Here is a 25,223-nt window from a genome sequence, read left to right as displayed (position 1 = left end):
CCTAACTGACTCAAAACCCAGGACATTCCAAACCAACTGCCCACATGACAGTTGCACAGAGAATTAGCATCATCTTCAACTGATCAAACCCGGATGATGAGCAGTTAATATTCATTAGCTGGGAACAGGGTCTACTGGGCTCGTGTTTTGGTGGCTTAACACATGAAGGTTACAGGCCCCCAGGGTCTCACTGACTAGAAACTGACCAATCGTCTGAGCAGCTTGGACTAAGGCCTGGCTAAGAGCGGGCAGTGGCTGCATGGGCTCTGAGTGGACACCTTCCCTGCCCAATCCTCCCTCAGCCAGATCCAGGCTCTGCTGTACAAACTACAGCCATTGCTCCTGAATCTACTTGCTGGTATTAGTTCCACAGTACCTTCAATGGAGTGGTCAGTGGGGGTGCTATTTGGGTCCCTACCCTGTTGTTTGGCCAGATGCTGATTCTGATGTGCCTGAACCACCGCTGCGGATGGCCAGCAGATTATCTTGATCACAGATGATATTCTTGTGCATCCTGTGTTTGATTCCTTTATAATCTTCCTTTTCTTCTTGGCACCCGAGTCATGATCCTGGAAAACACAACAAAAACTGAGAGAACTATTGATATGTTGCTGGGAGAAGACCATGCAGAGGTGTCAATTCATTCCCAGGTCACACGTCTGTTCTCTTTGTTCACCAGCCTCCTAGGGGAGTCTAGGGGAGTCACGTGAATCGAAGCTGGGCTGAGAAGAGGGTGTTGCAATGTGGTGTGCACTTAAAATAGCCAGCAGGCTGACTGCACGGGACATGACTTTATTTAGTGAGATAATATAGAAAGGGAGCACAGCACAGTGACCGACAGAGTGGGGGCTGGTGCCTGATGGTCTGGATTCAAATCATACCAGAAGCCACATGAACCTGGGAAAGTTATGCAGACCCTCTGTCCTCAGTTCCTTGTTCTGTGATAGTGGAAATGTTAATAGGGCCCACTTATTAGTATTACATGAGGAAGCTTAATACAGCAAATCAGGTAGACCCTGATGAAAAATGATGGTTACTTCATAAGTGCTACCTAAGTGTTCAAATATTAAATGTCTGGAAGAATAAGCAAGAAATGTGGTAGTGCTGCCTCCAGAGAGGGGACCTGGATGCCACAGGGCAGGGGAGTGGGGAAGGTTATGGGTGTGATGCTTTAGAGCTTGTGAAGAATATCTGTCATCATCTCCTGTGATCCCCACATCAGCCCCGTGGGGAACTCATGGCAGGTGCTGTGAACCATATTTTATGGTACATGGCACTAAAATGTTGAGATTTTAAGTGACTTTCCCGGAGTCGCAAAGCTGATGACAGATGGATGTGGGACAGGAATGTAGTTGGTTCCCTGGGACAGAAATCCCTGAACCCCGGAATGCTCTAGATGGTGCTCTGGACTCCTGAGCCCAGGGCTCCCCTCCCTCCATCCCCCCAAGCCTCCTGCCTGCCCCATGGTTGCTCCAAGGACAGGAGGGGTCTGAGCCAACATGAGGGCCCATGCCTGACCCGCTGCCTCCCTTACATGTTGATCCCTGACCCCACAGCTCTTAAATATCCCTGAAAGAAGGTCCCTTGAAGGATCAGGGGGTCCCATCTACGTCCCTCCTCCCTCATCGTCTTCACACACTGGGTGAGCCTCCTGGTGGTCTGACCAGTGGTCGGCTTGTCTCCACGTGGCTCAGAGCCCTGGTCTCTCCAAGCCAGTTGCCCACATGGCACGTCTCTAACAAATTAGCTTGGTCTTCAACAACCAGCCCTGGATGCACAGTTAGTGCTGATTAATCAGGACAGTGGCCTGCTGGGCTGTGCTTGGTGGTTTAGTGGGTGAAGCTGGCGTGCCCCACTGTCGCCTGACTATTGATGTGAGCAACTGTCTGAGTAGCCTGGGCTACGGCCTGGCTGGGGAGGGGCCGTGGCTGCACTGGCTCTGAGGGCGCACCTTCCCTGCTCATCCTTCCTCATCAAAATCCAGCCCCTACAAACTCCTCATCCATCCCTAGACCCTGCAGTGGCACAGGAGAGAGGCCCATGCCCTTCTAGAGGGACTCCTCCATAGCCACAGCCTAGAGACCCCATCCCAGGACTGTCTCTGAGGATGACCCAGGCCCTCCTAATCTCTGTCACCAAATGTTCATTCCACTAACCCGATGGCATTGTCCCTTCTCTCCACGTTCCCAGGCAGCGCCCAAACACCCAGTGATCCTGTCCACATCAACCACTGGAAATACCGCCACGAAATCCCAGTTTCCTTCCTTTCTGAAAACCTCTAGGTTTAGACTGCTAATATTTGCTTTTGGATTTTGACATCGACATTCAGAAGTGTTTAGCCTGGAATTTCTCCTGTCCTGTAATATCTACTGCTGGTATGACATCAGTATTCTCCTGGTCCGATGAAAGCAGTGTGGGTGTGTTCCCTCTGTATCTGTTCTCTGGAAGAGTGTGTAGGAGACGGGCATCGTTTCTGTCTTAAATGTTTGGTAGAAATCAGAGGAAGCCACCTGGCCCTGAAGTTTGTTCTGTGGGGAAATTTTTTTGGCATCTCTTTCTAATTGAAGTTTACTTGGTGTATTGTACAGGGCACAGATCTTAAGCATAGAGCTTTATGGTTTCTTGTAAATATAAACACATCTGTTACCAACACCCAGTTCAATATACAGGACGTCCCCAGCACTCTGGCCGCCCCCTGTCGAAGAATAAGTGCTAACTTATTCGGTTATAAGAATGAAGTCAGTTACTCCATGTATATTCCAAGTGCAGTGATTTACACACAAATAACTCAAAATGAGTGTGGCAGCACAATGAGAAAGTAGTGGAGGGTGCTGGAGGGCTGGGAGAATCCAGTCCCTTTGGGATTTCCGCTGTGGAGGTGGGGCCAGAGTAAGGAAGCTGAGAGGAGCTTCTCTGAAGCATCTGGGCTTTTACAGAGGGAAGAACTACTGCTCCCCAGAGTGCAGCGCCCATTGTAATTCACTGAGCCCTCCCTTTGCGGAGGGTGCTTTCTATACTTGTGTGTTATTTTACATAGAAATGTTTAAAAAAAAAAAGAGGAGATCAATTTTGTTTGATGTAACAGCCTTTCACTGTTAAAAGGAAGACATATATCTAAAATTATGCTAAATCTGTACAGCTCCGACAGGAAGTAACCGGCACTCACTACCTGACTCAGGAGCGGAGGCGGAGCAGAGAGGCGGCCCTCCTTCCTTGGCCTCGTGTCTCATTTAAGCTGCCAGACGCTGCACAAGCTCCATCCCCTCTGAGTCTCAGGCTGAGGCCTCCAGGTCACAGTCTTCACAGGAGTCAGACAAGAACCTGCCACACAAAGGCAGGGACTGGAGTCAGTGGGGAGGTGGGCTCCCTGGGGTCGGTGTGTGGGACACAGGGGGCTACTCAGACCCTGCAAGTGACTTTGGGCCCTGACATCCCCAGGGCTCACATCCCCAGGGCACTGGGGCCTGTTTGCTGCTCTTTGCCAAGTGTGTTCTGGTAGCAGAGAGACCTGTCCTACAGGGGCGATTTAACCTGGGCATTTGGCCGGGCGGCGTTCGAGCGACTGGTCCCCTGAACAGTGAAAGTGATGCAGAGGAAAGGGGAGGCACTGGGGCTCCAGGTTGAAAAGTGTGGGTCCCTCCCACCTGGGCGCTGTGAGGAGTGGGAGGTCTGATGACACAGGTGGGAGTAGTGACCCTGTCCCTCCAGCCCACACGCAACACGGCCCATCATGAGACCAGCACAGTGGAAGTGGGCAGAGAACCGCAATGTTCCCTTTTCCCCTAATAATCGTTTTTCTTTCTTTAACACCCCAGCCAAACTTGCCTGTGCTTTTTAATTTAAAAATATCCTGATGCTGTGGTCACAGAATCATAAATTCTATAGCTTTGCTGTATCCCAACATGAAAAGTTTGTAGAAGACACTGCTTTTCAGCATGTAATAAAACCAGATGTATTTGTTATCTAATTTTAAGGTCATAATTAATTTGGAATCCTGGCCCTTTAACTCATCCTAAATTAGCATTGCTTTGAATTGCCTTCATTTTGTGTGTGTGTTGTATTCAATTTTTACACATCTATGAAAAATCTATAGAACCTCAGGTTGAGAAATGGTGCCATGAGGTGACCCAGGCCCTTCAGTGGGGCTCCACAGAGGCTGAGGGGTCCCCAGGGGTTGGGCAAATCCCAGCCAGGTGTGGATCCTGCAGTGTCCCCTACCGGATGACAGGGCTACTGTGTGCCCACAGGGATGCAGCAGCGTTGGGCCAGGTGAGCTGTCTGCTTGCATGAGAAGAAGCCCCGGTTCCTCTGTCCTCCTCACCCTTTCCCCAGGACGCCTGAACTGGGGGGTACCAGGGCCACTCCAGATATCTCACCACACCTGGGGATTAACTGGGGATGTTGTCTGCTGACCTTGGCGGGTTGGGAGGGCAAGGCTGGGTCCTGCAGAGGGAGATGTTGAACCTCACCAGGGACACTCTTTACAAAGAACACAATGTGAACAACACCTCCAGGAGTGATGTACGTGATGACCCCACAGACACCTTCGGCCCCCCATCTAAACATAAGAGCCTGGCATCTTCAGGGATTCTATGGAACGGGGACTGTTCCCTGGCGAGATGCACTCAGGTCATCCTCCAGTTGCCTGCGCAGATTACCACCATTCTCTTCTCTCCACCTTTTTGTTCACATGCAGTGGTGAGCACCTCTGTGCTCTTCTCTGGCTTTTGGGTTTTCCTGAAGCGCCAAAAAAAAAAAAAAAAAAAAAAAGTCAGGGATGGCAAGAGAAGCACATACACTTATTTGCCTTCTGCTCTTCCTCCTACCCTCTCCACGCTCACATTTCCTCTTCTTGTTCTTCCTCATCCTTTTACTTCATCCCTTCTCTTGAATCCAGGATGAGAGAATTTCTTTTTTTTTTTTAATTGGATGAGTCAGTCTTCTTTTACTTATTTATTTATTTTTAACGTCTTTATTGGAGTATAATTGCTTTACAATGGTGTGTTAGTTTCTGCCTTATAACAAAGTGAATCACCTATACATATACATACATCCCCATAACCCCTCCCTCTTTTGTCTCCCTCCCACCCTCCCTATCCCACCCATCCAGGTGGTCACAAAGCACCGAACTGATCTCCCTGTGCTAAGTGGCTGCTTCCCACTAGCTATCTATTTTACGTTTGGTAGTGTATATATGTCCATGCCACTCTCTTTGTCACAGCTTAACCTTCCCCCTCCCCATATCCTCAAACCCATACCGTTTTTATGCTAAGTTATATTCTACATGTACCTGGAAAAATGTTAAAAAGATTTTTAAAGAACTGCGCATCGATTTTTGCAGCTGATTTGCCTGTTCAAGGCTCGCTAGCACTTTATCCATCTCAGTACTATTTCACTTCGTAAACAAATGCAGTTACCATAATTGCTGCATATGTGTCTGTGTTCCCTTCTAGGTTATATGTTTTTGAAGTTAGAAACTATATTTATATCACAGCCCCTATGTATGGCACAATATCCATTGCTAATTCAGATTGTGTTTTAAGATATGAGACAAAATTTAAGACTTTTATTATAGTCATAAACATCTAGCAAATCAACCAGAAAATAAAAACTAATTTTCAATTGGTTGGCCAAGAACAAAAAAGGGAGGAATACCTAGTGCAAAATCATATCTCTAATAACTACTGTTGGATTTAGAGCACACACATGCTAAACTTATTTTAAAATATCTTCTTATCAAAGATTTGAGGTTGGACCGGAAAAAATTATATCAGAAGTGAAAATAATTATGTGGTCTGACCAGCGTGGATCACAGAAAGTAAGGGTATACTATATATAAAGTAGATAAACTACGAGGTCCTGCTGTATAGCACAGGCAACTATATTCAATACCTTGTAATAACCTATAAAGGAAAAGGATCTGAAAAAGAAATATATATATATCTGAATCACTTAGCTGTACACCTGAAACACAACATTGTCAATCAACTAGTCTTCAAGGGAAACAAAACAAAACAAAGTAAGTGTAAAGGGAAGTATAGTTTTATAAATTCACCTCTGATATCCAATGGACCAACTGAAAGAAAACAGAAAGTACAACTTTCTAGGAGACAGGACATGGCCAGCAAACCAGGCCGTTACCCTCGGTAACGGTCATACCTGCCAAAAAATATACAGACTAGCCTGCATTCAGGAATACATAGGAATTCTTCATTTATCTGGCATTGTTAGGCAATGAGGTATTGCATGTTAGGAGAAGTATTTTTAAAATGACAAAATGAAGAGGAGTTGTTTTAACCTTCACTCGGTAATTTTTTTCTAAAATTAAGAAATGTATCCACTGGTGTATTTAATGTTTCCGTGATAACTCGGGGTCATCAGTTCAATCAACGTTTGCATGAATAATGCAAATGGAAACAAGACAGGCATGCTTACTTACTGAAACTGAAAATGACATGGCACTGGCTGGAATAACTGATGAGAGAGCACGAAAAAAGCAAAAATGAAAACAAACCGTGATCAAGAAACAATCAGTCAAGTTCTGACTTTCTGTACTTAGTTTCAAAATGAGATACCACAAATCCCAGCGAGAGACTCCAGCATCATCAGCTGTCTTTCTCCTTTGTTTCCACCTTCCTTTCCTTCTCCTTCTATCCTAGACTGTTCCAGGCAGTGCTTATGGCTGCTTGCAAGAGAAATTCTAATACTTGCTTTCTCTCACACAAACTTCACAATATGTCCATGTGATAACTAGTGTGGAGGTAAAAGACAATTCATCACAGAGACATCTCCTATGAAAATAGAATTAGAAACTAGCTTCTAAACATGCAGAGAGAAGGGCGTGGTGTCAGGCACTAATTTCCTTGCGAATTCCTCTCCATTTCTAATAGACGTTCTTCTTTACCAAGATCCCTTTTTATTGGTGTGCTGTTCCAGACTGCTCCACTCCGCCCATCCTCATTCTGTAAAATACATTCACACTCTTTTGTGACCCTACTTATTTGCCCATTAAATAATCAATCATAGAACTGTCGGAATTATTTACAGAGTGAAATTAAAATGCTGGAGTCACTTGGAGGGTTTAAGCAACTCCACCAGAAAATACTGGGCATGGATTTAAAAGAGGCTGCGTGGGACTTGCTCTTGTCCAAGTTCTTTCTCAAGAAGTATCTGAAATAAGCCTAAATTCAGAGTTAATCAGACTGGCCTGCTTTCTCAGGTGGACTGGAACTCATTGCTCTTTCCCCTCAACTCCCTGATGTCAGCGGCACTTTCCGGAGAGGAGGTGGACTTCTCTGCCTACTGCAGAAGCTCAGTTCCCCCCGGGCCCACTCCGTGTCTGAATCCCACACTTGAGGCCACATGCCAGCCTTCCCAGAACATTCATGGTCTCATTTCAGTTTTTGACCTGCTCAGATTGAGTCCCTCTAGACTCTTCCTCAGCTTGAAACCTGATCTTCCACCCCTTTACCTGACCTCGATGGTAACCTGCCTACTTTAGGCCTCAGGTGCTTTAGCTATAAATTGATATATTTGCCCTTAATTCTAAAGTCTTCTTTCTAAAGCTCTACAATGTGGTGGCTCCTTGAAAATGTTTCTCTTTGCTGGTTGTAATTTTGTACAGAATTAAAAGCACAGCTACTCTAAAAGACAGTAAGTTGCATTGGATAAGGAAAGTGTGCTCTTGTAGTTAGATTAACAGGGATGGAAGACGACTTAGTATGTTTTAAGATACTCATGATCCATTCTCGTGAGAGTCGGGGGAAGAAGGGGAAGAGAGTTAATAAAATACCAAATGTTTGTGACAAATTAAGTTCAAGATGTAGCTGATAAGTTACTACTTGAATAAGCCACACAAATCCAATTCAAGTTTTGCTTTATTTTTCTAAGAAGGGATCCCAGTGAACTGAGTCCCATGTTCAGTAACTCCACGTTCAATGGCTTAGTCTTTAAAAACTGTTATGTTGCTGGAAGAAGAAATATTGCCCACCATTCCTAATTGATGTTTAGCTATCACGCACATTTGAAATAAATTTATTACTTTGCCTGATCTCAGGGTAATACATTCCAAAGGGGCAAAGAACACACGAAAAGTTATGGAGTCTCCATCTTCTACACTAAAGTGTGCAATAAATTACATATTATTTGGCCGTTAAGTTCACAAGCCATAGAAACCACGCCATTTGCAATGTATACAGTGGTAATCAGCAGGTAATGAGAATGATATAAAACCAAACAGTCCGTGTATGATGGCACTGCTGCCAATAAAGCAATCATTAAATGCATTCATATGCATCTACGATAGGTAAGCTCTTTGAGGGCAATTGCTATGAATTCTACATACCTGTCAGGATACTATATATAGCCCACTTTCTATGGCCTTTATTCAAAGACGCTGAGAAAGGGTTACTCTGGGTAAATTCAGACCTTTTCTCAATATAGAATTTGGTCAACATGCATTCTGAACAGCAAAATTTCACAGTATTTTCCTACACTAAGTGCCGCCTCAGCAAACGCAGGATTAAGTATAATGGATTATAAGAAGTGAGAAAGGAAAGATGGAAGAAAAGAAGGAAGGTAGGAAAACGGTGGGTATGGAGTACTTCAACATTTATGTAAAGAGTGGAACTAAAACTAACCTGAGGTTACCCTGAATTATTAGCATACGCTATAGAAACTTAAATGAAAAAATAAAAAAAAACCAGCAAGGGAAACTCAAAGATTCTCTGTTTTCTCACTTTACTGCATATACACGTCCATCTTAAACAATCTATATGCTTATATCCAATAAGAGAGCATTGTTTTGCAAGGCTATTTGGCTTCTATCAGCATGTAAAGGTCGGACAACTCAACTTTAGCAGAGTCAGCCTTCAGGTGAATAATTGCTTCTTTCAGGTTGTGAACATTTGAATTTTCCAGAAATGTTTCCCAAAAAATGAAAACTAAAAGAGTCCTAGGACAGCGTCCTTTAGAAGTTTTATAGTACCAAGGTTTTTGGAAGAAGAGTATTCTTGTCGATTATCAACACGATGATTCCAAGCAGGTCAATTTATGCTGACAATATTATATAACAGAACCCACTTCACCTCCATTATACTGACAATGATCTTCCTTACTTCAACCTTGTGCTGCTTAGTAAAGTTGAAAATACGGAGCCAAGAACAGACAGTGACAATGCCAGAGACTCAGATGTACCTATAAGTGCCTTCAGACAACATCAGCCACCCAGGCTAAAGTCCTGGTTTAAAACATCCCAACATGAATGAATCTCAAAAACCATATGCTGAGCAAGTGAAGCCAGATCAAAAGGGCACCTACTGTGTTATTCAACTTACATGAAATTCTAAACTGGGCAAAAGTCATCTCTAAAGATAAAAAACAGATCCGTGGTTGCCTTGGGGTGGGAGATGGGGATACTTTTGCAAAAGCCTAGGAGGAAACTTTCTAGGGTTTTAGAATTGTTATCTATCTTTATGGGGGTGGTAGTTATACAAATGTATACATTAATTAAAAGTCACTGAACTATTGACTAAAAATGTCTGCATTTTATTGTATGTAAATGATACCTTAATAAGGTTGATTACAAAATGAACCAAAAACAAAACAAAGCAGAAGAGAAACCTCTCCAGACCTCAAAGGAAATACACTGTTTTCTTCCAGGGTACCAGATTGGAAATGAGGCATTGGTCTGTTCTACCCTCAGCTTATCCCTAGGGTTATCTAGTCTATTTTAAAGCACTAGAGTCCCCTATCAGGAAAACTCACCCCATGTTTAATTACTTTGATTTCTTCTCTGCCTCTTCTCCCAACACACTGAAGTCATTCACGGAAGAAAAACCAGCTTTTTCCAACTTTGCATCATAACACATTCTTTCCAAAGCTATTAGTTATAGAATAAAATTTGGGTACACTTTGTAAAAATCTAGCTTTTTGAGCCTTACAAATCTTAACAGTTAACCTATTGCCTCCACTGGAATTTGGAAAAAAATTATTTTGAAAATGAATAGCTGAGACTTGACATTTTTTTGTGTGTGATTTTCTCTTCCCCTAAGAGAGAAGTGAGTAGGAATGAGAAACACATACATAAAGAAAAAAAATTATCTTGCTGCCTTTGCATGGTTATAATTTATAGGAGGCCCTTTTCAACAATAATCTATTATCAGAATCAATAAAATATAATCTCCATGAAGGCCAGGCCAGGATACTTGTCTCTTTTTCAGCAGATTGCAATACAAACCACATTCATGGATATGCTTCTTGATGATCTTTGTAATACTGTAACAGTTGACCATTTCCTCATGCCTCTTCACCTTAACTTCAACCTGGTTTTTCACTAATGACTTCACATTTCCTTCTCTAACACTTGGTTGTGGGCCTCTTTTCCAACTCCAACTCCAACTCGCATTTCACTCTGGAACCAAAGGAAGACTCACACCTTCCTGCTACAGTTGCAGATTATATAGACTAGAAAAAGGAAGGTTGCCAGATGGTGGTTTACATTATCTACAGACTCGCTCGGCTCAAGGTTAACTTCCCTGGGAGAAAACCCATAAACCCAGAAGCATCAAAAATAACCTGCATGTGCAGGGGGGAGACAGCTTTGCTTGTCTCATTTTACATTCTTTCTGATTTCTGGGCCCTGGTGATTTATCTCCCATGGAATGGAACAAGGAGGGGAACAAGTAGGGACAGTCCCTTCGAGCTAAGAGACACACTCCGGGAAGTTTTGAATCAGACTTGGTTTTTTGTTAGCCAAGTTACAGGAGAATTTTTAAAGTGGGGGAAAGGGAAGAAGGAAGCGGACCAGGAAAAGAATTTAAGCCATCATCTATAAACCAACAAAGCACTGATAGTTCCAAACATTATGTCACAAACTAAAATGACTGATGTAGGCTCAAGTGGTTTATAAAACCTATAAAAAGACTACACCAGCAAAGTCCCCATTTATCTGTAGAGTTCAGAAACTAAAACAAGGAATATTTTAGCTTAAAACCTTATCTCAAGAGAATCATATACACTTCACATGAATAAAAATACCTGAAACCAAACATTTTTAAAAGCTCCAATACCCAAAATATAAAGAAAAATATTAATCCAGAAGACTCAATCAATCCATGATAATCACAAAACGGCTGGGCAATCTCTATCTCCCTTCCACACTAACCATCCATCCCATGGAAGACCAAGGGAGATCAGACCTTCCAGACTTACCTTCCAGACCTTCCAGACACCTGGCTGCTGCAAAATTCTATGGAGACTCCTTGTGGAGCAGCAGTTTCCCATCTCTTGTGTCTCTCCCTATCGTGATCGTGATCGTGATCATGCAGGAAGCAAGTCTGGCTGTGCTATCTTATCATTGTCTGTCACCCATCTGCAACATGGTATTGTACAGATAAGGAGAAAGTAGTTGCCTTTCCCCCAGAAGGTTGAGGCTCAGGTACAGGGTAATTCTCCTGTGCACACAGTCATTATTTAGGCCGACTCAGTGACTTCAACAGGCTTAATCATGTGATCAGGTTTGTTGCCAGCTGCGTAATGCTCCCACATCTGTAGATAGAGCCGCTCTAGGTCCATTGTGTATCGTTTGGTGTTGAACAGAGGGCTAGATGTTCTCTGCTTCCAGACTTTGCCACGAATTTTCTTCAGGTATTCTAGATCAGTTCCCAGTTTCACAGCTATGTCTTCATATTCTTGACTATTTTTAGCAATAAGCTCAAGACAGCCTAAACAAGTGAGCTGGGAAGCTGCAACTCGGGAAGCAAGAGTCTCTCCTGGCATAGTCACCATGGGTGTCCCTGACCAAAGGACATCCATCCCTGTGGTGTGTCCATTACAGAGTGGAGTGTCCAAGCAGACATCAGCCAGCTGGCCTCGCCGAACATGTTCCTCTTTAGGAGCAACAGGTGAAAAAATGATACGGTTCTGGGGAAGGCCCATATTTTGTGCGTACTGTTGAATATTAGGTTCTCCTACTGCTGGAAAACGCAACAGCCACAGTACACTATTGGGAACACGCTTCAGAATATTTGCCCACATCTGCAAAGTAGATGGGTCAATTTTATATAACTGATTGAAGTTACAGTACACAATGGCATCTTCCGGTAACCCGTACTGAGAACGTGTGGTTACAATAATGGTACGGGGAACCTCCTCTCCAGTGGCAGCCTTAATGTTGATCTGGGTAGTTGCCAGTCCATTGCTAAGACTGAATCCATTAATTGTTATCTGAATTTGTCCTCTGTTAATCATTTCAATAACTGCCTCTGCAATAGTATTCATAGGAATGACAGGCATATTAAGAGCTGTATTACTGCTGTCTGCGGTGTCTCCTCCCTCAGGACATTTCATCTTGACAATTTGCACATCTGGGAGACTATCAAGAAATGCTTTGAGGTCGATGCCATTCAGCACAATCCGATTGTCATAAATGTGCCCATTGGACTTAAAATCGATGACTGCTTTCTTCTTCAGGTGAGGGAACATATTGGCATGATCACCAATAAAGAAAGTATGGGGCATATAAGCCAGTTTCTCAGAATACTGCTCAGCAACTTCAGCAGGTGAAGTTTCCTGATCAGTGATGATATAATCCATGAAAAGCACACCACTGGTTCCAGGGTAGCCCAGCCACATTGCCTGAATAGGAGCTGGCCTGAGAGCAAAGAGTTCATTTCGAGCACCCCTGGTATAACCATTCATATTTACAAGGATGTGTATACCATCTTGATGGATGCGATCAGCTGCTTTCCCATTGCATGGAATCTGAGAAAGATCAATGAAATGATGGGCTTCTGCCATCACCTTCGCTTGGAAGTTTGTGCCGTCATCTGGGCTCAGGGCATAATAGAATACCTCAAATTTATCAGGATTGTGCGTGCCTGGAATAGACTGCATAAGATGAGAAGTAGGATGATTCCCAAAGTCAGAACTCACGTATCCTACACGCAGTCGACCATCACTGAGCTTCAAGTCTTTTGGATGTTCGTACGGTGGTTTACGAAGGACACTGATCTCATCCAAGGAGAGGTTCCCATGGCTCTCAGCAATAGCCTTCCTGAAGCCATGAGAAAGAGGATAGAGCATACTATGATGAGGCTGCACAGAAGGCAACCTATTCTTCTCCAACTGGTCAGCCACAATGCTGACCAACTTCTTCATTCGCTCATCATAGTCTGTCCAATCACAGACAATCTGCAGGCAATGAGCCAAATCACAATAACCGTCAGGAAAGTCAGGTTCAAGCTTCAGAGCAGTGCGATAAGAAGCAATTGCTTCTGGAATATTCCCTGAATCCTTGTGAATGGAAGCCAGATTGCTGTGGGCATCTGCAAATGCAGGGTTAATCTGAATGGCAGGAGTATAACACTGCAAGGTTCCCTGAACATCCTGCATCTCCTTTAGAGTGTTTCCCATATTACAGTAGGAGTCAGCAAAGGTAGGACTGATTCGAACAGCCTCCTTATAATGCATCGGAGCTTCCTGCAGTTCTCCCTGCTGCTCCAATACACTTGCTAAATTTGAATGGGCAACAGCAAACTCTGGGAAGACTTCTAATGCTTTACAATACAAGCGAACTGCCTCTTCAATGTTTCCCTGGTCTCCTTTGATATTGGCTAGAGAGTCTGCATGGGTGGGGCACAGCCGCAGAGCTGTATTATAACAATCTTCTGCTTTGGCAACACGGCCCTTCTCTTCCAGAGCGTTGGCTAGGTTGCAGTAAGCATCACGGAAATGTGGTTGCAATCTAATAGCTCACCAATAGGTGTCTATTGCCAGATCTATCAGGCCTTGCTCGCAGTGTACACAAGCCAGGTTGGCATGTACCACTGCATGATTTGGACTCAAGCTTAGGGCACAAAGGTAAGCTGCCACAGCTCTGTCAAAAATCCGTGCCTCTTTCAAGACATTTCCTAAATTGATATAAGCATCCAGAAAATTGGGGTCAAGGGTGACAGCCTTTTCAAAGTGATGAATTGCAAGCCAAATCTCCCCTTGTGCATTGAAAACACAGCCAAGATTACTCCAAGCTACTGCAAAGTTCGGTTGCGTCTCCATTGCTTTCAAATAACATGCCTTGGCTCCTTCCAAGCGACCCAGGGCTTTGAGCAGGTTCCCCAGGTCACTGCGAACACAGTACAAATCAGGATTGTACTGAACAGCAGAGACGTAAGCTTATACTGCCCCTTCCATGTCACCTGCTGCTACCAAAGCAGCTTCCAGGTTAATATAACCATCGATGAAATCTGGTTTGAGACGTAATGCATGCCGGTAATGCTCAATTGCTTCCTGCAACTGCCCTCTTTCCTTGTACACATTCCCCAAATTCGACTAGGCTTCTGCCAGAAGAGGGTTCTGTTTAATTGCCAGAGTACTAAAGTGGGCAGATCTGTCCAGCCTTCGACACTGGAAGTGTAGAGATGAAAGTAGAAAATAAAAGAATAGGATGTGATTTGTAGTCGATACTACTTTTGCAAAAATTAGAAAATACAAAACAATTCGGTATTTCAAATATATACATATGTTTAAAATAATTATAAAGGTGAGTTGGGAGATTACATATTAAATGGCCCAAATGGTGCTATATAGGGGAAAATAAAGGAAATAAATATGGCAGAGGAACGTCGGGGCCAAAACCAATCTTAAAAGTATTAGAAAATAGAGTGACCATACACACTGATGATAGAGTGACATGAACTGAGGCATATGGTCCCTTTTGAGTAAATGCCTTAAATACAAACTAAAAAAATAATGTCATAAGATTTACAAGCACTATAAAAATATTTAGCAGTATTGCAGTAGACAGTAGAAATATATAACCTTTCAACTTAAATAAAAACAAGACTGATGAAATATCATCTTTGTTTCCATGTCATCCATGCTAAGGAAGAAATAATAAATCAGCTTTCAAGATAGAATTTTTTACAATGAGAGATACAAAAACAAAGAAAAAGAAACCCTAACTGTTTATCCCATGAAGGGAGAAAAAAACAATTTGAAAAGTCAGAGTAGAACTCTATGAGGATAATATTTAACATCAATTTTTTTTTGTAAAACAGAATTTTAAGCTGGTTTTGAATTGTTTATAGAGTTTCTAATTAGCATGCTGAGGAAATACAGGGTCCATCTTAATCCAGAAGCAAGTAAAAAGTTCTGACTCTTAAAATTCTAGGCTCTAGAGTAGGTGTGTGCTGGTGTGTATGTGTGTGTGTGTGCACATTTGCTGTGTGTTTTCAATAAACTCAAGAGTACATAAGGGTGTATGTTACTACATTGTAACAATTCTTGAGCAAGTCTAACTGAAGGTCAGTAGCAAACAAGTAGATGCCGCTTGGGTGGCCCCCCAAACTCTCAGGTAATGCGCAGATCTGCCTTGGCAATCATGTTCTGCTTTTAGACATAATGCATTTTTATGTTCTTGTTAGCACTGAAAGGCTAACTTGAATATTCTGCAACTGATGAAATGGACAACAGAGCAGTAACCTAGAGTTTACAAGTATTTGGGGCAGTAAAACTTTAGTTCTAGATTTAACTTGGATTTGAGTCCTAATTTAACTTGGATTTTCTACAACGCATTTTTTTTTCTATAAACTGGAGGTATATACCACCATAATCCTAAAAAACCTGTGACTTTGGGCTTCAGGGGTCTAAGCCTTCTCTCTAAGTGACTGAAAGGTACAACTGGATATTAGACCTGTCTAAAAATTGTCCTTTTCTGTCCTCACATACAAGGGAACGCTTGATTTTTGGATAGCTGTCATTTAAAAAAAAAAAAAAAATGTGCAAAGAGCTAATGTCTTTTGCTACAAGACAAAACAATTTCTCCTGGACATGCAGTAATAGGAGGCAATGCCATGTGTTGGAAGCACGCACATATTTTATGATAGATATTAATCTGGAGGTTAACAGCTAGGTGCTCTGGTTGAAGCAGTTTATTTCAAACATACATATAATGTTAGTCCACTTTGTAACAAAGCCTTCAACATTTCATATGCAAATTCGTTTTTCTTTCTAGTTTAAGCCCAAGGAAATCCCTATAAATCTTGTCTCCAAAGAGAAAATATAAAGAATTCATAAGATTAAAGAGTTCTTATCAATTGTATAAAAAACTAAAAATGTACTAACTAGATAAAAATGTAGATGTCTAACAGAACGTCCAACAAATAGAAAAGTAGAGGACTGCACTGAGATTGCAATCCTGAGAAAAATATATTATTTCTAAATGAAGAAGTAAAAGGAGATAGCATAAATTAAAGCCAGAAAAAAAATTTAAAACCTACAAAAGTACGAGTCGATACAAAGTTAAAAACCCATTAATTTTACTATATACCCAAAGGCTTCACAAAAGATCTCATGAATATCACAAATTAAAATAAACAAAAGCCAGAAATATTGTTTTCCCCAAATTGTACTACTACCTGCTTATTGCTTCAGTGGTAAGAAGAAAAATTATCTTCAAATAGTTGAATTGTATACCTACTTATATTTTAACTCTTAGGTGGATCTTGTTATATAATATATATGATCTTTAAAGAAAACTTGTTGATTGTTTATTTTGGCATCTGTTAGGAAATTCCTATTTAATTAGATAAATCTCCTTAGATAACTCTTAAATAAAAATAGATGCAAATATAGTATGTTTCCTATCATTCATTTTAGACCTCTAAGAGTTGGAAAAGCTCAACCTGGAGAAGAAACTAGTTTTATTGAGGGAAGAAACTACTTTCCAGTTTAGAAGAGGAGGGATTATCCCATTTCTGTAGAGGAAGCAATCAGGAAGATACAAAAAGAATGATCCTTGCCTAGTGCTAAGGCCAGAACTACTGTGAATATTGTACCAGATCTTGTAAAAACAGCCACTGTGCTGGCACTCACAGGCCTGGGTCATGGTGTGTTCAACAATAAAACTTTGTTCCAAAGGATGGAACTCCTTCGGGCCAAAAAGCTTTCACCTGCATGATTCCATTAACCTCACTGTTTTGTTATGGGAAATGCGTTTATTTTTTGAAATGACATTGAAATATATCCTTAAAAGAACACTTTAGGTCTCAACAAGATTCTCTTCTCTTTCAGCCAACACATTACCTTTTAGAAATCAACAGTCTACTTCTTTCTTTAAATCATCACATTTCAAAGCTGTAGCAGCTAATAAATGTTAATATGATTTTTCCAAAACTGCAATCTCCCTAAATTTCTATGCTGTCTTCTTTATCCTGTCTTTTCAAGGTAAAGGTATCTTTCCAGTTTTCTTAGCATTATCAGGATTATGGATTTTGTTCATTGTTAAAGTTCGTTATTTATGGACATAAGTTAATGTAAATGCAAAAATATCTCGTATTATTCACAAGCTGGCTGACTTAAATCACTCGCTCTTAAAACAACTTTACTGCTCTCCAATCTGTTCAAATGCACGGAAATATAAATTCAGGATGATGTGGCTTTTCTGCAATGCTTTCTTTTCAGGCTGCAGTCTACATGACAGCGTTATATCTTATCCTTGCTGCTGTTGTTGTTCAATCTATAAAACCTCTCTTGAAGACCCCCAAAACAGCTTGTAATTTAAACTTTTACTTTTGGTGACTCACTGTTTTCAAATTGCCATCTCTGACCATATCCCCCTTCCAGGGGAATTTATGCAGACTCTTAACCCATAATTGCTTTACTCTTTACCTCTATTTCTGGGTTCTTAAATTAAAGTAACTGTTACATCAGTGTTCTTCATTACTCAAATTATTTTTTCTTAAGAACTTTTCCTGGAAGTAAGTTCATGCTCTTTTTGACAAGCAAACATTTGACTTCTGAAAGAATTCTTATGGAAATGGGTTTATATCCCAAATGCACCACCAAAAATCTTGGTGACCTTGCATAAACGTCCCTTACCATTTCAGGTGCTATCTTTGCTTGACTCCAAAGGGAACTGGTTAAAACTATGAGCATCTAGCTGTTATGCACTTTTGTCTCAGTTTGGTCAATGAAACTCTTAAAAATCCATCAGATTTTCATTATTTTTATCATTAGCCTGTTTGTGTAAAATAAGTTACCATTTATGGAGCCAGTGTTCTCCTTTATTCCGGCATCCAATCATTGTAAATATTTCTCATGGACAGATTCTTAGAAGGCCTATGAATAACCTGGCCTCTTACTGATTCTCCCTTTTGGAGTCTTACTAGCCAGACTTCCCCAATAACTTTCAGAGAGAGTTCTCCCAATTTCCGGGTCTTCTTTTTGACTTCTATACGCCATAGAACTTTCAAAAGTCATCACACCAATACTAAGATTACCACATACCCTCCAAAAAGCTCCAAGCTGTTTATGCCTATTCATTAAGTTAATACTTTATCAAAACTTGCCCAATTGAGTAGTTTTAGCACAGATATTTTATACATTTTAGCACAGACATGCTCTGTTTAAGGCTGACAGATCCATTAGGAATTAACTTTCTGGTACATTTTCCCTCTGACATTTTCCTCACAACTGCATTTCCTCATAACTGAGCCATCAGTTATCTCTTGCCTATAGAAAGGCAGATAAAAGAAAGCTAAGTGAGAAAAGATAATGTAAATAGACTAGCACAATATTGGACACATAATAAGTATTCAATAAATGATAGCAAGTATTCTTACCCTTATCCTCACATTAGTTTATATGTATTAAAAACTGATTACTGGACTCAACTCTTACTTCCATTTCTCATTAGATCCTCACAGAAACCTTGGAGGAAGCGAGGTTTTATCCCCATTTTACAGGTTGGGAGACTGCAGCCTAGAGGGCTTAAGTACCTTAACTGAAGTCATATAGTCAAGAAATAAGCCTATATTTGTCACAATCACTTGCCCATGCTTTGACGTGACACCACCACCCATCATTTACCCAGCTTCACCAAGGTACTACTAAATTTTTTACTCTTATTCTCCTCTCTTTGCTTCATACTGCCATTGCCACCAACCCAGTCAAATTCACTTTTAATTTTCCAATGTTAGTGAAGGGAGTAGAAGGTGGAAATTGAGGTTAAAGGAGGAAACTTTAATGTTATTCAAGGATGACTTCATCTTAACTTCCAGCCTTTGTCTACCCATTCTCTGCTCCAGTCACACGCAGAGTATTTGCTATCTCTTCCGTAAGTCTTGACTTTTCTTGTCTTTATGCCACTTTTCTTTTCTCCATTTGCAATGAATCTCCCTTTCCCTTGGTTCTTCACCATTTCTTACTCCATACTCTCCATTAAAATTCAAATCTACCTTTAAAGCCCAACTCATATACCAGTTCTGTCCTACAGTCTCCTGGATCTGCCAAGTCAGAACTAACCACTTGCTCCTCCGTGCTCCTGCAATGGCAATGATGTTAGAAGGGCGAGTGATTTTACAGCTCGCTCACCACCTGCGGGAAATATGTCCTATTTGCCCTTCCACATCCTTTCTCCACCCAACTCTATATGGATGGCTTGCATGGCCTATCTTAGTAAGTGTCCTTGCTCTGGCTTCTGTTTGGCTCACCAATGAAGAGTACCAATAGAAGATTGTAGGGAATGAAGGAGGGGAGTGAAGTTAGGGTATTAATTCTTGCCAAATTGCTGGGAGTTGGCTGCATCCCCCAACTAACGTATAGTGCTTCTCTGTGGGGCATCACAGCATCTTTGGGGAGGACTCTCTCTTCAGCAAGGCTTCCTTTCTCTTTCATCTCCTATAAAGTAGCCACACTTTTACTGAACCCAGGGCACTACACTATCTCTTGATTCTCTACATTGGGCTCAATTTATCCCTATTGATGTACCCCTGATTTCCTGCTGAGACCCTGTCTGATGAACTTCGTAATATGCTCTTCTAAGCTGTTAATTTTACAAACCACATTATTACACTTATTAGAAGAATGTCTTCAGGATGTGTCAGTAAGCTCTGATTGATGATAATGGTAAACAGCTAGAATTTATGGAACATAACGTATGCTTTGGTTACTCTCTTGAGTACACCGTGTGCATTATTCTAATTAATTAAAATCACTATTAGCTAAGCAAGGCACACAGATGCTAAGAGGTTCCCAGAAGTAACTTGCTCATGGTCACTCCAGTGTCTCAGTAGTGTTTAGGACTCAGATCTGTCCAAAGCCTAAACCTTAAGCTCTAGGTCTAAGCAGTGGCTCTCAAACTTGAGTATGCATCGGCATCACCCAGAGAGCTTCCTGAAACAGGTAGTGGGCCCCACCCCCAGAGTGTCCGAGTCTGCAGGTCTGGAGCAGGGCCCAAGACTTTCACTTCTAAAAATTCCTACGTGCAGCTGATGTGCTGGTCTGGGTACCAGACTTTGAGAACCACTAGTCCAGGCATTTTAGGTCCAGAATTTCAGGTGTTAGAATAATTTTCTGGTGATAAATTGTCGAAAAAAAAAAAAAAGCACTGCATTTTCCTGTTTGTAAGGAGGTAATACATTCAGTCTTAAAGAGTCAATAATGGGGCTAAGTATTTAAGAAAGAAGAGTTATTCTCCAGGAAGATGGGAGGAGATGGACATTCTAAGGACAGGAATGCCCTTTCAGGAATCTTGCAAAGGGAACAGAAAAATAACAGTAAGATTCTGCTATCCAGTGTTCACAGAACATGAGTGGGATACTCTTGACTGTAAAATGGGAAGCCAACTTTTGCTCACCATATACATACCTTATTCAGTACAAATGTTTATTAAGAATCTCCAAAAGCTAGACACTAGGCATCAGGGCTACACTGATAGAGCAGATAAAGTGCCTGGCCTCAGGGAGCTTGTGCTTCAGAGGATGTACATCAGCTAGATAGACTGAATGATGGATACTATATTGGGTTCACACTTCGTCTCAAGAAAAAAATATATCCATAGACGTGATCCAGGAGTCAAATGGCAAAAGACCGAGCCTCAAAGTGAGTGTTAATTTCATTAAATGGTAGGTAAAAATTATTTTATATGCCGAGATAGGCTCTGCTTAAAAGACACACTATTCCTCCAAACGTATTATACAAGCCAGCTTATAAACCTGTGACTTTTTCTAGGAGACATGTTGCCTTCTTTCCCAAGAAGGGAGCAGTAGGGGTCGGGGTGGAAATAGTTTCATCATCAGAGGCACAGTCTCACTACTACTGCTCAGCTCCAATTCGCAACCTTCTGAATGGTTTCCAGACTAAGAAATTTAGCAAAGTGATGAAGAAAACATGGCCCATTAATCTTATGATGCGTGTTATAACTTAACTCTGGGTTTAGCATAGGAAAAATATTATTTGCATTGATTAGAAATATGCTTTATGGCTGCATATATTATTCACTCTGAACATTCTAAAATTATTAGCTGGGTTGACATGATGAACTGCACAGGAGTACTTCTAGATGACATCTCAATGTCATCTGTTACTCACATCATATAGGTCTAGGAATCAATACGTATTTTACTCAATACGAGATCTTATTCCAAACACCAAAATATGCCTGTTTTTATTCGATGGTTATCATCATGAAACTACCAGCTAAACATCATTTAGAAAATTCAAAGCAAGTAAATTACTGTATTAACTGTCCAACTATGATTATGACTTTCCTCCACTTATAGCTGAACCTAATATAATGATCTGGTCAGTCTGACTAGGAGCATTTATTCATTAATTTACTCAAAGGTTCTGAGGTATATTTTGAAGGACTTAAATTATGGTCTGGTTGGTAGGATCCAACAGTAAGGGTGCAGGTTTATCTCCTACAAGCTCTGTGACCTTGCCCAAGTGACTTAGCATCTCTGAGACTCACTTTCCTAATCTGTAAAATGGAAACAATAGTAGAACCCAAGTTGTAAAGCTGAAGGAAAAAAAGGAATATGGTAATGTATTTTGGCACAAAAGAGCAGTTACGCTGACGGTCATTATTTGTGAATACTGTTGCTAAGATTATTGAAAACCTGTTGTGTGTTAGGTGCTGTTCAAGGACTAGAATTTTAAGACTGTTCTTCACCTTTATCCCAGTTTTACCTGCAAAGTTCTGCCATGCACTGGAAAAACATACTGGTATTTCTAGGGAAGGGGACCACTCAGGTGACATTTTTGTTTCACCAGGTATATAAAGTATACAGAGGTTATAGTGTATCTTTTAAGTCCTTTGGACGTCTAGTTACCTTTCACTAGAATGATTCTAGTAGATCCTGATAGATACCTGAGACAAGGTCACGTCAGTGATGTTGGTACCTTTTCTGGCTTAAGAGCATAGGGCAGAAACACAGGAAGAGAGGTCTTCCTTTTCCACTCCTGTTACTAAGAACCCTCTCGAATAATGACAATCTGAAACAGATCACTACATTGTTGCATGTTGTAGAATCAAAGCAGTGTACAAAGCAAACAGCACTGGCCTCCATTATACGTGCATTTCACTTGAGATTCACTTTTCTAGACCGTGGAGAAAGCAGATGTTCCAACACTTTCCAGGTACTGGAATATTACAATCTGGCAATCTCTACCACTGCATGTTTGATCACACTATTCCCTGCAAATGGAATGCTGTTCCATCAAGGTCAGATTGACCAGTGCAAATACCTGATTTTATTGTACGGTCAGAACCAAATTAACTTACTGAAATTCTGCCCAGCTCAGGGTCTACCTTCTCTGTGAAACCTCCTGTGAGATCCCAAGTTACAAACAACTCTATCTTCTTCAGAAGACATTGTATACTATATAAATAGTAATTTACATATAAATATATGTATATGTGTGTGTATTTTTTTGTTACGTTAAGTTATAACTCCTGTGGTTTCTCTTCTTAACTAAACTGGACCCCCTTATCATCACAGTGGCCATGTACATCATTGTATCCTCCAAAAAATCCAGATAATAATATCATGGATTCAGTATATAGTTGTTTAATAGAAAACAATTAACTAACCACTGCAGAATACTAGTGTGTCTCAAGTGTGTTCAGTGGATCATAAATCCTATGAGACAGTCCATGAAGGAAAAGATTTCAAATAAATTTGGGATCTGTTGTCCACTACATCTCCTTATCAGAGACTCATAATTCACAAGACTGGTAAAAAGCTCTGTAGCAAAGAAACTGTTGACTTAGTTTGACCCAGTATTTCTCTTACAACAGTATCAGTTCTGGAGGTCAAGGACATTTTCCACCTCTAATACAACAGCTCTACTGCCTAGTAGAGTGCCTGGTACTTAGTAGACACCTAATAAATATTTGAATAAGTTTCAACATACATTCCCCTTTTAAGCTATAGAAGAAAAACACAGTATATAGATTTTGATTTACTTGGGGAGAATAATAATATGAATAGATAAATTTACACAAATCATTTTAAAGTATATGTATTTGATAATACTTTTTTCCACAAATCTACACAATTGCACATTTAGTGGTGATAGTAAACGAACTACATTTGCTTCTGAAAACTTGCTAAGAAGGATGGCTACTAAAAACTACAACTTGAACCCAAAACAATTGATTTAGTTCATGGGTCCCCACTCCTTAGCAGTTTTAATATAGAAGAAAATAGACGCATATATTTCTTTTCTACCATAATATGACATCATATAAGGAATGCTATTTTATTAGCTAGAAATAAGATTTGCTTTTGTTATTTTAGTACATTTGATCACATAAGAATAATTCTAGATTTTGTCCTAGACTGCTTACTATGTGCTTTCACTATAGATTTTAATGTCAATAGAGAAAGGAGAAGGAAAAGTCAGAGGGAAATGAAACAGGTGTATGCAACACCCCTCTCTACTACCGACATTTCTCAGAATTCTGGGGGAAGTTGCATCTATAAGGGGAAAGTTTTTCACCATGGAACTCACGGTGGTTGAACTTCTCATGAAGAATTTTTTTTCACTACTGAAGAAAAATAGGTTTGATTTTACCATAACTGAAAAGTTCTCCTGTTTCTACTTCTGAGGTTTGCCCTCAAGACTACTGTTTACCTAATGGAAGTGACTCCTATGCATGGAGGAAAAAGTGCACCATTTGAAGGAAAAGCTAAAGGAGTGATATTCAGGTAGCTCCTCATTCCACCAATGAAAACGTACACATAGATTTTCCCCTTTACACCTCATTTTCCACCTTATTTTCATGATTTTGAAATGAATATGTAGGGTCTGATGAGTTTGTCAATAGTCTATAATTATTAGTGTTATTAAAATAGAATACAAATGATAAGCCATATGTAAAAATGCTGTGTGAATTAAACTGCTATACCCCAAATAATACAAATGAGTGAATGGCAGTAAATGCTAAGAGGGATTAACAACATAAAGGATATTAAAAAAATGATGACCGTATTTCATATTTATGTGTCTTTTTCTCTCTCACTCTTTTTTTTTTTTTGCGGTACGCGGGCCTCTCACTGTTGTGGCCTCTCCCGTTGCGGAGCACAGGCTCCGGACGCGCAAGCTCAGCGGCCACGGCTCACGGGCCCAGCCGCTACGCGGCATGTGGGATCTTCCCGGACTGGGGCACGAACCCGCGTCCCCTGCATCGGCAGGCAGAACACTCAACCACTGCGCCACCAGGGAAGCCCTTCTCTCTCACTCTTACTCAACTCCTAAATAACTAAGAGAATATGCTCACAAATGGTAAGCATGTTTTGGATGTTCGATGTGTGTTTGTGGGAAAGAACAAAAAAAATACTGCCTCAATTAGGTCAAATATACAAGAGATGAATGAGATTAGAGATGGGATTGGGATTTGTGTTAGTTACTCAATAGCTAACCAATCACAGACATGAGAGTGTAGTGCAATATGCAAATATACTTTTAAACAACTTCTCTTAAGTTATCTACTGTCTGTAAAGACAATCACACTCAACTGCTCTGCACTTAAACCCCAGAGCTTCTGAGTTAGAATCTGTTAGAAATAGGTACACGCTTCATTGCTTTGGCAACATTTACATGGCTCTGCATCAGGCAATACAACTGCTAAGATCACACTCTGGGAATTCAGGAAAGGCTAGTGTCCAGTTCTGGTCGTTCTACCACCCAACTGTGATCTAGGGTAAATTCCTGATAAAAAAAAAAAAAAAAAAAAAGAAAAACTCTGAAGATGCTGAAACAGTATTTCCTACTTCACAGGGTCGTCATGGGGATAAAAGGTCATTAGGATAAAGTGCCTCTCACCCAGGAAACACTGATAAATGCTACTGCTGCTACCATCATCATCATCGTGACCGATCAAGAACATACGGCCACATGGAAATTCAACATTCCCTGGGCCATTCACAACTTTCCTT

At 41.0% G+C, this 25,223-nt stretch overlaps 1 long non-coding RNA gene across 15 annotated transcripts in view; it reads right to left on the bottom strand.

Annotated features, from left to right (window-relative positions):
* Nucleotides 1–361: 361 nt before the first annotated feature.
* Nucleotides 362–25,223, bottom strand: part of LOC149749926 (uncharacterized) — a 134,272-nt gene continuing 109,410 nt past the window's right edge. For 13 of the 15 annotated variants that reach the window (XR_016392890.1, XR_016392879.1, XR_016392876.1 and 10 more), the window contains one exon: nt 362–4,737. This is a non-coding gene — a long non-coding RNA (uncharacterized LOC149749926). The remainder of the gene's footprint in view (nt 4,738–25,223) is intronic. The other 2 variants (XR_016392889.1, XR_016392888.1) reach the window with 2 other exon arrangements.

Source organism: Delphinapterus leucas, chromosome 3 (assembly GCF_059928025.1).
Source record: "Delphinapterus leucas isolate spDelLeu-1000000601 "Yukka" chromosome 3, BTC_Dleu_Yukka2, whole genome shotgun sequence".
Taxonomy (NCBI): domain Eukaryota; kingdom Metazoa; phylum Chordata; class Mammalia; order Artiodactyla; family Monodontidae; genus Delphinapterus; species Delphinapterus leucas.
Note: the sequence above shows the minus strand (reverse complement) of the source record. Positions and strands in the feature narration are given on the sequence as shown.